A 10,978-nucleotide genomic window follows, 5' to 3' on the forward strand; every position below is an offset into this window, starting at 1 on the left:
CACAGTACAGTACGGTAGTCCACGGCTGTAGCTACCTCTGTGTCGGCACTCGGCAGTCCGTCCATAATTGTATACCACCTACCCGTGGTTTTTTTTTCTTTCTTCTTTATACATACATACTACTACATCTCTTTATCAACCAGTCTATATTAGCAGCAGACACAGTACAGTACGGTAGTCCACGGCTGTAGCTACCTCTGTGTCGGCACTCGGCAGTCCGTCCATAATTGTATACCACCTACCCGTGGTTTTATTTTCTTTCTTCTTTATACATACATACTACTACATCTCTTTATCAACCAGTCTATATTAGCAGCAGACACAGTACAGTACGGTAGTCCACGGCTGTAGCTACCTCTGTGTCGGCACTCGGCAGTCCGTCCATAATTGTATACCACCTACCCGTGTTTTTTTTTTCTTTCTTCTTTATACATACATACTACTACATCTCTTTATCAACCAGTCTATATTAGCAGCAGACACAGTACAGTACGGTAGTCCACGGCTGTAGCTACCTCTGTGTCGGCACTCGGCAGTCCGTCCATAATTGTATACCACCTACCCGTGGTTTTTTTTTCTTTCTTTTTTATACATACATACTACTACATCTCTTTATCAACCAGTCTATATTAGCAGCAGACACAGTACAGTACGGTAGTCCACGGCTGTAGCTACCTCTGTGTCGGCACTCGGCAGTCCATCCATAATTGTATACTAGTATCCATCCATCTCCATTGTTTACCTGAGGTGCCTTTTAGTTGTGCCTATTAAAATATGGAGAACAAAAATGTTGAGGTTCCAAAATTAGGGAAAGATCAAGATCCACTTCCACCTCGTGCTGAAGCTGCTGCCACTAGTCATGGCCGAGACGATGAAATGCCAGCAACATCGTCTGCCAAGGCCGATGCCCAATGTCATAGTACAGAGCATGTCAAATCCAAAACACCAAATATCAGTAAAAAAAGGACTCCAAAACCTAAAATTAAATTGTCGGAGGAGAAGCGTAAACTTGCCAATATGCCATTTACCACACGGAGTGGCAAGGAACGGCTGAGGCCCTGGCCTATGTTCATGGCTAGTGGTTCAGCTTCACATGAGGATGGAAGCACTCAGCCTCTCGCTAGAAAAATGAAAAGACTCAAGCTGGCAAAAGCAGTAGCACCGCAAAGAACTGTGCGTTCTTCGAAATCCCAAATCCACAAGGAGAGTCCAATTGTGTCGGTTGCGATGCCTGACCATCCCAACACTGGACGTGAAGAGCATGCGCCTTCCACCATTTGCACGCCCCCTGCAAGTGCTGGAAGGAGCACCCGCAGTCCAGTTCCTGATAGTCAGATTGAAGATGTCAGTGTTGAAGTACACCAGGATGAGGAGGATATGGGTGTTGCTGGCGCTGGGGAGGAAATTGACCAGGAGGATTCTGATGGTGAGGTGGTTTGTTTAAGTCAGGCACCCGGGGAGACACCTGTTGTCCGTGGGAGGAATATGGCCGTTGACATGCCTGGTGAAATTACCAAAAAAATCAGCTCTTCGGTGTGGAAGTATTTCACCAGAAATGCGGACAACAGGTGTCAAGCCGTGTGTTCCCTTTGTCAAGCTGTAATAAGTAGGGGTAAGGACGTTAACCACCTCGGAACATCCTCCCTTATACGTCACCTGCAGCGCATTCATAATAAGTCAGTGACAAGTTCAAAAACTTGGGCCGACAGCGGAAGCAGTCCACTTACCAGTAAATCCCTTCCTCTTGTAACCAAGCTCACGAAAACCACCCCACCAACTCCCTCAGTGTCAATTTCCTCCTTCCCCAGGAATGCCAATAGTCCTGCAGGCCATGTCACTGGCAATTCTGATGATTCCTCTCCTGCCTAGGATTCCTCCGATGCATCCTTGTGTGTAACGCCTACTGCTGCTGGCGCTGCTGTTGTTGCTGCTGGGAGTCGATGGTCATCCCAGAGGGGAAGTCGTAAGCCCACTTGTACTACTTCCAGTAAGCAATTGACTGTTCAACTGTCCTTTGCGAGGAAGATGAAATATCACAGCAGTCATCCTGCTGCAAAGCGGATAACTGAGGCCTTGACAACTATGTTGGTGTTAGACGTGCGTCCGGTATCCGCCGTTAGTTCACAGGGAACTAGACAATTTATTGAGGCAGTGTGCCCCCGTTACCAAATACCATCTAGGTTCCACTTCTCTAGGCAGGCGATACCGAGAATGTACACGGACGTCAGAAAAAGACTCACCAGTGTCCTAAAAAATGCAGTTGTACCCAATGTCCACTTAACCACGGACATGTGGACAAGTGGAGCAGGGCAGGGTCAGGACTATATGACTGTGACAGCCCACTGGGTAGATGTAAGGACTCCCGCCGCAAGAACAGCAGCGGCGGCACCAGTAGCAGCATCTCGCAAACGCCAACTCTTTCCTAGGCAGGCTACGCTTTGTATCACCGGTTTCCAGAATACGCACACAGCTGAAAACCTCTTACGGCAACTGAGGAAGATCATCGCGGAATGGCTTACCCCAATTGGACTCTCCTGTGGATTTGTGGCATCGGACAACGCCAGCAATATTGTGTGTGCATTAAATATGGGCAAATTCCAGCACGTCCCATGTTTTGCACATACCTTGAATTTGGTGGTGCAGAATTTTTTAAAAAACGACAGGGGCATGCAAGAGATGCTGTCGGTGGCCAGAAGAATTGCGGGACACTTTCGGCGTACAGGCACCACGTACAGAAGACTGGAGCACCACCAAAAACTACTGAACCTGCCCTGCCATCATCTGAAGCAAGAAGTGGTAACGAGGTGGAATTCAACCCTCTATATGCTTCAGAGGTTGGAGGAGCAGCAAAAGGCCATTCAAGCCTATACAATTGAGCACGATATAGGAGGTGGAATGCACCTGTCTCAAGCGCAGTGGAGAATGATTTCAACGTTGTGCAAGGTTCTGATGCCCTTTGAACTTGCCACACGTGAAGTCAGTTCAGACACTGCCAGCCTGAGTCAGGTCATTCCCCTCATCAGGCTTTTGCAGAAGAAGCTGGAGACATTGAAGGAGGAGCTAACACGGAGCGATTCCGCTAGGCATGTGGGACTTGTGGATGGAGCCCTTAATTCGCTTAACAAGGATTCACGGGTGGTCAATCTGTTGAAATCAGAGCACTACATTTTGGCCACCGTGCTCGATCCTAGATTTAAAGCCTACCTTGGATCTCTCTTTCCGGCAGACACAAGTCTGCTGGGGTTCAAACACCTGCTGGTGAGTAAATTGTCAAGTCAAGCGGAACGCGACCTGTCAACAACATCTCCTCCTTCACATTCTCCCGCAACTGGGGGTGCGAGGAAAAGGCTCAGAATTCCGAGCCCACCCGTTGGCGGTGATGCAGGGCACTCTGGAGCGACTGCTGATGCTGACATCTGGTCCGGACTGAAGGACCTGACAACGATTACGGACATGTTGTCTACTGTCACTGCATATGATTCTCTCACCATTGAAAGAATGGTGGAGGATTATATGAGTGACCGCATCCAAGTAGGCACGTCACACAGTCCGTACTTATACTGGCAGGAAAAAGAGGCAATTTGGAGGCCCTTGCACAAACTGGCTTTATTCTACCTAAGTTGCCCTCCCACAAGTGTGTACTCCGAAAAAGTGTTTAGTGCCGCCGCTCACCTTGTCAGCAATCGGCATACGAGGTTACATCCAGAAAATGTGGAGAAGATGATGTTCATTAAAATGAATTATAATCAATTCCTCCGTGGAGACATTGACCAGCAGCAATTGCCTCCACAAAGTACACAGGGAGCTGAGATGGTGGATTCCAGTGGGGACGAATTGATAATCTGTGAGGAGAGGGATGTACACGGTGATATATCGGAGGATGATGATGAGGTGGACATCTTGCCTCTGTAGAGCCAGTTTGTGCAAGGAGAGATTAATTGCTTCTTTTTTGGGGGGGGTCCAAACTAACCCGTCATATCAGTCACAGTCGTGTGGCAGACCCTGTCACTGAAATGATGGGTTGGTTAAAGTGTGCATGTCCTGTTTATACAACATAAGGGTGGGTGGGAGGGCCCAAGGACAATTCCATCTTGCACCTCTTTTTTCTTTTCTTTTTCTTTGCGTCATGTGCTGTTTGGGGAGGGTTTTTTGGAAGGGCCATACTGCGTGACACTGCAGTGCCACTCCTAGATGGGCCCGGTGTTTGTGTCGGCCACTAGGGTCGCTTATCTTTCTCACACAGTCAGCTACCTCATTGCGCCTCTTTTTTTCTTTGCGTCATGTGCTGTTTGGGGAGGGTTTTTTGGAAGGGACATCCTGCGTGACACTGCAGTGCCACTCCTAGATGGGCCCGGTGTTTGTGTCGGCCACTAGGGTCGCTTATCTTACTCACACAGCTACCTCATTGCGCCTCTTTTTTTCTTTGCGTCATGTGCTGTTTGGGGAGGGTTTTTTGGAAGGGACATCCTGCGTGACACTGCAGTGCCACTCCTAGATGGGCCAGGTGTTTGTGTCGGCCACTAGGGTCGCTTATCTTACTCACACAGTCAGCTACCTCATTGCGCCTCTTTTTTTCTTTGCGTCATGTGCTGTTTGGGGAGGGTTTTTTGGAAGGGACATCCTGCGTGACACTGCAGTGCCACTCCTAGATGGGCCCGGTGTTTGTGTCGGCCACTAGGGTCGCTTATATTACTCACACAGCTACCTCATTGCGCCTCTTTTTTTCTTTGCGTCATGTGCTGTTTGGGGAGGGTTTTTTGGAAGGGACATCCTGCGTGACACTGCAGTGCCACTCCTAGATGGGCCAGGTGTTTGTGTCGGCCACTAGGGTCGCTTATCTTACTCACACAGTCAGCTACCTCATTGCGCCTCTTTTTTTCTTTGCGTCATGTGCTGTTTGGGGAGGGTTTTTTGGAAGGGACATCCTGCGTGACACTGCAGTGCCACTCCTAGATGGGCCCGGTGTTTGTGTCGGCCACTAGGGTCGCTTATCTTACTCACACAGTTAGCTACCTTATTGCGCCTCTTTTTTTCTTTGCGTCATGTGCTGTTTGGGGAGGGTTTTTTGGAAGGGACATCCTGCGTGACACTGCAGTGCCACTCCTAGATGGGCCCGGTGTTTGTGTCGGCCACTAGGGTCGCTTATCTTACTCACACAGCGACCTCGGTGCAAATTTTAGGACTAAAAATAATATTGTGAGGTGTGAGGTATTCAGAATAGACTGAAAATGAGTGGAAATTATGGTTTTTGAGGTTAATAATACTTTGGGATCAAAATGACCCCCAAATTCTATGATTTAAGCTGTTTTTTAGGGTTTTTTGAAAAAAACACCCGAATCCAAAACACACCCGAATCCGACAAAAGAAATTTGGTGAGGTTTTGCCAAAACGCGGTCAAACCCAAAACACGGCCGCGGAACCGAACCCAAAACCAAAACACAAAACCCGAAAAATTTCCGGCGCTCATCTCTACTATATATATATATATATATACATATAATAGATATCCAGAGGTCTTAGTTACATACAGTAACTGTTTTGAGCAACTTACTGTTATGATTCCCGTACTCCAGACCAGAATAGATCTTATGGCAGAGGTCTGAGTACTGGGAAGATACGCTGGTTGTGGGAGCAGGAGAGCCTAGTAACCCCTGGCGCCCTAACTCCGTTGTCTCGCCCGTGTTATCAGAAATCCCTTGCGAGACTATGGTTGCTTGAGCCCATGGCAGCCGCGTTCGAAGGGCGGATTATGTCTGCCCAACCCCGATGCCCCCGCAGGTCTTAATGGGAGACAAAGGGAAATCCGAGACAGGGTGATAACAAGGGGCCCTCTGACTAAGCAACCAGGCCAGGGGTTACAAGCTAACTAACTTTAACCAAAGGTATGTGCGGACTAGCCGCCAGGGAAAAGGACAACCAAAGAACCACTGATCCTTACTCCTATTCAGCACCGCTGGATACCAGAGTGGATCTGTGGGAGCGGAATCCTCCGCAAAAGCTCCAGAACACAAATAACTAAATAATAAATAGTAAGCGGACAAGCCGCAACACACGGCTGAGCCGTGACTCACGAACACCACAGGATGTTAAAGGTGCTCGGTCTGACTCCAGGAATAGATGGCAAACTTCCGAGTACAGGATCTCTGAGGACAGGAACAACCGGATAGAGCAAGGCTGGAAACTCTCTGTAGCAGACACAGGCAAACAGGAAGCTATCACCGGCCTCTGTAAGAAGTCCTGAGGGTGCCTTTATTCAGGAACCCTCCAATCAAGATCCAGACAGAGTAATCAAAGGAATTGCCGTGCAGCTTGCATGCTGCACGGCCAGCACATAATCAGGTAATTTAGGACAGACCCAGCAACGGGGAACGCGGCTGAACGTGGCGTCCCCGTTGCTAAGGTCAGAGCGGCTCTGTGCGCCCGGCGTTTAGCGTTGCCAGGGAGCCGGCGGCTGAACGCGCACGGCGTCCCTGGTTGCTAGGCGCCGGGCCGCACCGACGAGCGGACCCCGGCGCCTAACAGTACCCCCCCTTGAGGAGGGGTCAAGGAACCCCTAAAGCCAGGTTTCTGAGGAAATTCTCGAAAAAATGCCCTTTTGAGCCTTGGGGCATGAAGGTCCTCATCCAGGACCCAAGACCTTTCCTCTGGCCCATAACCTCTCCAATGTACCAAAAAATAAAGCCGACCCCGGGACAACTTGGAATCGAGAACCTTCTCCACCAAGAACTCCTGCTGACCCTGTACATTTACTGGAGATCTCCCCTGAGATATTCTACGAGGAAATCTACTGGACGAAACATAAGGTTTAAGCAATGAGCAATGGAAGGTATTTCCGATCCGTAAAGTTTTTGGTAAGCGTAACCGGAAAGCAACTGGATTGACTTTTTTGATAATGAGAAATGGTCCAATAAATCTAGGACCCAATCTGGCTGAGGTTTGTCGGAGTTTAATGTTGCGAGTCGACAACCACACCCTGTCTCCTACTTTAAAAGTGCACGGCCGCCGGAGCCTGTCAGAAAAATTTTTTTTCCCGGAATGCTGCTTTTCTGAGAGCCAGGTGCACTTTTTTCCAAATAAGTTTAAGATGAGAGGTCAGGGCCAGAGAGGAGACAGAGGAATGTTGAAAAAATGAATTAGCTCTGGGGTGAAAACCAAAAACTGCAAAAAATGGAGACACATTGGTGGAGGAATGACAGGCATTATTATAAGCAAACTCCGCCAATGGAAGAAACTCAGACCAGTCATTTTGGAGTTTGGCCGAGTACAAACGCAAATATTGTTTAAGAGATTGGTTAACTCGCTCAGTCTGTCCATTGGATTGGGGATGATAGCCGGAGGTTAATGATAATTTCATCTTCAACGAAGCACAAAAGGACTTCCAAAATTGTGCAATGAATTGTGGACCCCTGTCAGAGACAATATCAGTGGGTAAGCCATGGAGTCTGAAAACATGGCGGAGGAACAAGACTGCCAATCCCTGGGCAGATGGCAATCGGGGAAGAGCAATGAAATGGGCCATTTTGCTAAAACGGTCCACTACCACCCATATGACTCGGCATCCGGCTGACAGAGGGAGGTCCACCACAAAATCCATGGAGATATGCGACCATGGCCTAAGGGGAACATTCAAGGGCATAAGTTGACCTATAGGCAAAGAACGGGGAACTTTATGCTGTGCACAGACCTGACAAGAAAAAACAAACTCTTTAATGTCTTTGGAAAGACCAGGCCACCATACTGAGCGGGAGACTAATTCCAAAGTTTTAGCGATTCCCGGATGCCCGGCAACCTTGCTATCATGAAACTCCGCCAAAACAGTAGCTCTCAAAAACTCAGGGACAAAAAGACGACCAGCAGGAGTATTTCCAGGAGCTTGATGTTGAAGCAGTTTTAACTGGGTAAATACATCCTGTGTGAGGCCTGCCCGAATGACTGAAGACGGAAGTATGGGAGTAACAGGACTGTTGTCTTGAACTGGAAGAAAACTGCGTGACAGGGCATCTGCCTTAGTATTCTTGGAACCTGGCCTGAAGGTGATAATGAATTTGAAACGAGTAAAAAATAAAGCCCAACGAGCCTGCCGGGCATTCAGTCGTTTGGCAGATTCAATGTATTGAAGATTTTTGTGATCAGTCAAAACTGAAATGGTATGGGTCGCTCCTTCAAGCCAATGCCTCCACTCCTCGAAAGCCCATTTAATAGCCAGCAATTCCCGGTTACCAACATCGTAGTTGGATTCTGCAGATGAGAATTTCCTTGACATAAAGGCACAAGGATGTAATTCAAGGGAATCTGGATCCTTCTGAGAAAGGATAGCCCCTACTCCAACCTCCGAGGCATCAACCTCAACAATGAAAGGCAATTCTGGGTTGGGGTGTCTGAGGACAGGGGCTGAGACAAAGGCTTGTTTCAAGGCCTGAAAAGATAACTCAGCTTCACATGACCAATTGGTAGGATCTGCTCCCTTCTTAGTAAGTGCCACAATGGGAGCAACTAGGTCAGAGGAAGAGTGAATAAATCTTCTATAGTAGTTCGCAAACCCTAAAAAGCGCTGAATTGCTTTTAAATTGGTGGGTTGCGCCCAACTAAGGATGGCTTGGAGCTTCTTCGGTTCCATACGGAATCCCCGAGGGGAAATAATGTACCCTAAAAAGGATACCTCCGTGACATGAAATTCACACTTCTCCAGTTTGGCATATAGGTGATTTTCACGTAATTTCTTTAGCACCTGACGCACCTGGGTAACATGTTGTTCTACAGAGTCAGAATATATCAAAATATCGTCTAAGTAGACTACAACGAATCTTCCAAGAAATTCACGGAGCACATCATTAATGAGATCCTGGAAAACTGCCGGAGCGTTTGACAGGCCGAATGGCATAACCAGATACTCATAGTGGCCTGATTGAGTACTGAATGCCGTTTTCCACTCATCCCCTGACTTGATTCTGATGAGGTTATATGCTCCTCTAAGGTCAATTTTAGAAAAAATCACAGCCGAACGTAGCTGATCAAAGAGGACAGAGATCAGCGGCAGAGGGTAAGTATTCTTTACTGAGATTTTATTCAAAGCTCTAAAGTCAATGCAGGGTCTGAGTGAACCATCCTTCTTCTCTACGAAGAAGAATCCTGCACTTAATGGGGATTTAGATGGCCTGATAAAACCTTTCCCAAGGCTTTCTTTCACATACTCATTCATGGCCACAGTTTCAGGACCAGACAATGCATATAACCTTCCTTTAGGCAACGTGGCACCAGGAATTAGCTCAATGGCACAATCGTAAGGCCTATGGGGAGGCAGAATATCCGCATTGCCCTTGGAAAACACGTCGACAAAATCCTGATATTCCTCAGGAATGGGTGCAGGAACGGCGGCAGCTACTCGGATAGGAAGCGTAATACATTCTTTACTACAGATGGTACCCCATTGTAAGATCTCCCCCGACTGCCAATCAATGATGGGATTATGAAAGGCCAGCCAAGGGTGACCCAGAACCACAGGAACTGCAGGACAATGAGTAAGGAAAAACTCAATCTTTTCAGAATGCAGGGCACCCACCGAGAGTAAAACAGGAGGTGTACCTAGAGAAATAACCCCATTGGACAAGGGACTCCCATCTAAACCATGCATGGTGACACACCTACCCAAGGTTAACTGAGGAATACCTAAGGCCTTGGCCCATGTTAAATCCATAAAGTTCCCTGCAGCTCCACTGTCCACAAAAGCAGAGACCGAGGAACAGAGGCTACCAAAGGAAACTTTAGCAGGAACTAGCAGTGAATTATTTGAGGAGATGAGCTGCAGACCAAAGTGAACCCCCTCACAACTCACTTGGTCAGGAAGTTTCCCGATTTGTTCGGACAACTACGGGCAAAATGTCCCTTACCTCCACAGTATAAACAAAGACCAGAATTTTGCCTCCTGGTTCTTTCCTCAGGAGACAATTTGGAGAGACCTATCTGCATAGGCTCCTCCATGTCTACAGGAATGGAAAGCACACAAGGAGTAGACCCGACAGATGCCCCTTTTTCTGCCCTCCGCTCTCTGAGCCGACGATCTATCTTAATAGAGAGCTCCATGAGTTTATCGAGAGTCTCAGGAGCGGGATACTTAAGGAGACTGTCTTTTATAGATTCAGATAAGCCGAGGCGAAACTGACTGCGCAGGGCTGGGTCATTCCATCCACAGTCGTTCGACCAACGGCGAAACTCCGTACAATAATTCTCTGCGGGATTCCTACCCTGTCTAAGAGCACGCAACTGACTCTCAGCAGACGCCTCTCTATCAGGGTCGTCATACAATAGCCCTAAAGATCTTAAAAAGTCGTCTACAGATGATAAGGCCGGATCGTCTGTCTTTAAACCAAAAGCCCAGGTCTGAGGATCCCCCTGAAGCAGAGAAATAATAATTCCAACCCGCTGAGCCTCCGTACCTGAGGAGACTGGTCTTAAACGAAAATAAAGTTTACAAGACTCTTTGAAATTAAAAAACTGTTTTCTATCCCCAGAAAAACGGTCAGGCAGATGCATTTTTGGTTCAGGGATGACCCTCGGGGAAGTCCGTAACAGATCTTCCTGTGAGCTCACCCGGAGGGACAGATCCTGAACCATCTGAGTAAGTTCTTGAATCTGACTAACTAGAAACTGGCCAGGATTTGGCCCAACACCGGCGGGATTCATGAGGCCGACAAAAATCTCCCAACTGAATAAGTGAAAAAATTAACTCCTGTTAAAATTTTTTCTTTTGTTTGGCCGGTGATAATGTTATGATTCCCGTACTCCAGACCAGAATAGATCTTATGGCAGAGGTCTGAGTACTGGGAAGATACGCTGGTTGTGGGAGCAGGAGAGCCTAGTAACCCCTGGCGCCCTAACTCCGTTGTCTCGCCCGTGTTATCAGAAATCCCTTGCGAGACTATGGTTGCTTGAGCCCATGGCAGCCGCGTTCGAAGGGCGGATTATGTCTGCCCAACCCCGA

This window comes from Pseudophryne corroboree, chromosome 7, assembly GCF_028390025.1.
Source record: "Pseudophryne corroboree isolate aPseCor3 chromosome 7, aPseCor3.hap2, whole genome shotgun sequence".
NCBI classification, from domain to species: Eukaryota; Metazoa; Chordata; class Amphibia; order Anura; family Myobatrachidae; genus Pseudophryne; species Pseudophryne corroboree.